The 4,029-nt window shown below is 35.2% G+C and overlaps 1 non-coding gene across 1 annotated transcript; it reads right to left on the reverse strand.

The window, feature by feature from the left end:
* Window positions 1-1,555: 1,555 nt before the first annotated feature.
* Window positions 1,556-1,662, reverse strand: LOC128281523 (small nucleolar RNA R71). Its single transcript, XR_008271742.1, has one exon. It is a non-coding gene; the product is annotated as a small nucleolar RNA R71 (small nucleolar RNA).
* Window positions 1,663-4,029: the final 2,367 nt, after the last annotated feature.

The raw sequence follows: 4,029 nt of genomic DNA on the forward strand, positions 1-4,029 counted from the left end.
GTGAATCATTTTGATCAAAATGATGTTGGGTGTTATTTCAAACTTGAATTTTAATCGCTGACCCATGAGCTAAATGTCATAGGGTTGGGATTACATTATGGAAACTTTTAGTTTCTTTAATAGTTAAAGCATATATTCGACTTAATTTACTGTTTATGCATATATTATCTAGACATAGATGAATGTGTAGTGTGCCCATAAAATTGAATCGAATTCTAAAAATGTTAGATTAGTTGGATCGTAAGTGCAAGTACTCGATAGATACTTGTAGTAGACTCTAGACATAAAGCAAAAATAATATAAAATGAAGACAAAATAGTGCAGGGTACCACGATAAGGCCTATAGACATAGGCCAAGTAACTTGAGACCTTGCTATCGAAAGAAGCAGGTCACTTTAGCTCTCTTCAAAGCAGTAGATTAAATACAATTATGCTGAGGCATTACTGAAAGTAAGGGTAGATTCTTAGTAGTCCCAACCTTTCAAATCAACATCGTAAACCTTCAATCTGTTGCCGTAGTATCTTTACCATAACAATCTTATTTATTTATTCACATAAATATTCTCATAATTGCCATTAAATTTTTATTCTTGCTTTTTCTTAGCATTTCTAATATTAGTCAGTACACATTTCACAGTCATCCTTATTATTTTAATTTATCACTGCGTACTTAACTAGGTTTTTCCATAACATTAATCATTATCATAACTTGACCATTTCTATACCTAATTTGATCATTGTGGAGATAAACTCACTTATCACTTTATTACTTGATTCGACATGTCTACTTGCACAATTCACACATCATATTCACATGCGATAAGTTTTTGGTGCCATTGCCAGGGATCGACAATTTAATGTAATTTGGTTTGGTTATTTTACTTAATTCCATTAATTTTATTTTAACTTAGTTATATTTAATTTCCACAGGTTTGTCATTACTGCATGAGAAGAGGCATTCCTTTTAACAAAGAATACCCTTTTGACCTAGAGGTTGAAAGAACTTTACGAAGAAGGCGGAAAGAACTATGAAAAATGGCTAGAAATGGGAATGGTCCTATTCTCAATGATAATCTGAATGGTCAATATTCTAACTCTCTTGTTCACTTAGTGATACCAGGTATAAATGATAATTTAAACGGTCAGGGCACTAATCATCATGTTCGTAGGGTGATAGATGACCGAGATACACCAATCTAAGTGCATGTTGTGCCAATGTTGGATTACCTGAATCTAGGGATAGTTAGACCATAAATACAGGCACAATAGTTTGAGCTAAAACTAGTAATGTTTTAGGTGTTAAAAATAGTAGGACAATTTGGTGGACTACCCACTAGAGCTTCAAGACCTCCTTTAATGACTTTTTCTAGAGGTTTGTGACTCGTTTTGGCAGTAGGGTGTTCTTGAAGATGCTCTGCGACTTAAACTATTTTCATATTCTTTAAGAGACCGTACGAGAGCATGGCTAAATGCTTTGTCATTGGGAACAGTGGCATAATGGAATGATCTTTACTAGAGGTTTTTGCTACGTTATAATCCCCCAAATATGAATGATAGGCTTAGAAATGACATCACATAGTTTTAGAAATTGGAGGATTAAACACTATATAAATCTTGGGAACTATTCAAAGATTTAATTCATAAATGTCCGATGCATGGATTCCAACACTTAACTTAGATGGAGATATTCTATAATGGGTAGAATGTGCATATGAGGATGGTAGTTGATGTGGATAAATCTTATAATGAAGCACATGATATTTTGGAAAAGATTGCTAAAAATGATTATCAATATCTTGCCACAAGAGTTGGGATGGACAAGAAAGCTACTGGTACTACGGAGCTGGATGCAATCACTTTGTTGATAGCCTAAGTGTCTTTTTTGGCTAATATGATTAAAATAATAAAAAAGCCTACTATAGTCTAGGAATTAAAATCATACAATCTATCGTGTGTCGTGGTAAAAACCATGTGTTTAATAAATGTCCATTAAATCCAGCATCTGTGTGTTATATGGGTAATTTCAACCAGAATAATAACCCCTATTCGAACACATATAATCCTGGGTGGATGCAAGATCTGAACTTTAGTTGGAATAGTCAAGTTTTGGGGAATTTTAACAATACGGCAAGACAAAATGCCATCAATGCACCGACTGGTTATAATCAACTCCAACAAGGTCAGGCATCAGTTTCATCATCATCATCTATTGAAGCTTTCCTAAAAGAATATATAGCCAAGAATGATGTTGTAATTTAGAGTCAGATTGCATCTCTCCGAGCTCTTAAGAATCAAGTGGGGCAAATTGCGAAAGCTTTAAATTCGAGATCACAAAGGGCACTGCCTAGTGATACCGAGAATTCAAGATCACAAGAGAAAGAGCAATGCAATGCTATCACTCTTAGAAGCGAAACTCAGCTGAATGACATTGTTCAAGATGCCACGGCAGAGGAGGAAAACTCAAATAACAACCAGGTAAAGATCTTGAATTCATCTGAAAAACATACTGAATCTGAAAAGGGTAAGCAACAAAATATTGTGGCGGACCTAGATCATGTTGTCAACAAGAATGCCATGACAAAACAATGTCAGCAATCTGAAGGACAACCACCTTTACCTTTTCCTCAACGATTTCATAATTTTAAGTAGGATATTCAATTCAAAAGATTTTTGGAGGTCTTAAAACAACTCCATATCAACATACCACTGGTTGAAGCTTTGGAGCAAATGCCTAATTATGTGAAATTTATGAGAGATATATTGTCGAAGAAGTGCCGATTGGGAGAATTTGAGACTCTTGCTCTCATTGAAGGTTGCATAACAATATTGATGAATAAATTACCTCCAAAGTTGAAGGACCTAGGGAGTTTCACCATCCCATGTTCAATTGGAAATAATTATGTTGGTAAGGCGTTATGTGATCTAGGAGCGAGTATAAACCTAATGCCTATGTCTATTTTCAGGAAGCTAGGAATTGGAAAAGTGAGACCTATTACGGTTACATTGCAACTGGCTGACTGATCCTACGTGCATCTGGAATGTAAAATTGAAGATGTGCTGGTAAGAGTAGATAAATTTATCTTTCCTATGAATTTTCTTATTTTAGAATGTGAATTTGACCAATACGTGTAAATTATTATTGGAAGACCTTTTCTTGCTACAAGCAAGACTTTAATTGGTGTACATAAAGGCGAGTTGACCTTGAGGGTATATGATCAGCATGTTACCTTTAATGTACTTGACACTTTGAGATGTGTTGATGTTAATGATGAATGCCATGCTGTTGAGGTAATAGAAACAACAGTGGAGGAATTCACCAGATATTACCACAACAATTCTAACAGTGACGAAGGCTCAACTGAGCAGAGTGATACAATAAGTCTTGAGGAATTCAGTGAATTTATGGTAGCCAAGTAGATGGTGGATTGACCAGGGAAGAAGTTTGTATCCTTGGATTTATCAAATAGAGCTTTCAATCCTCCTAAACCCTCTATAGAGGAACCTTTTACACTTAAGTTAAAACCTTTGTTGTATCATTTGAAGTACGCATATTTGGGCGACAATAGTACTTTGCTGGTAGTAATTTTTAGGGATCTGACACTTGAGCAAAATGCAAGGTTGTTAAAAGTTCTTTAATGATTTAAGAGGATATTTGGATGGACCCTGGCTAATATAAAGGGAATTAACCCTGCATTCTACATGCATAAGATTTTGTTGGAGGATTGCCCTAGCAATTCCATTGAACAACAACATAGACTAAATCTGATCATAAAATAAGTAGTCAAGAAATAGATTATTAAGTTGCTTGACACTGGCATCATTTACTCGATTTCAGACCACTCATGGGTGAGTCCTGTGCAATATGTACCCAAGAAAGAAAGTGTCACAGTGGTAAGTAATGATAACAATGAGCTCATACCAACTTCCACTATCATGGAATAGAGGGTATGTATGGGTTACCACAAGCTTAACTAGGCAACGAGGAAAGACCATTTTCCCCTACCATTCGTTGTTATATAATTAGATTGC

The sequence above is a fragment of the Gossypium arboreum genome, chromosome 1 (assembly GCF_025698485.1).
Source record: "Gossypium arboreum isolate Shixiya-1 chromosome 1, ASM2569848v2, whole genome shotgun sequence".
NCBI classification, from domain to species: Eukaryota; Viridiplantae; Streptophyta; class Magnoliopsida; order Malvales; family Malvaceae; genus Gossypium; species Gossypium arboreum.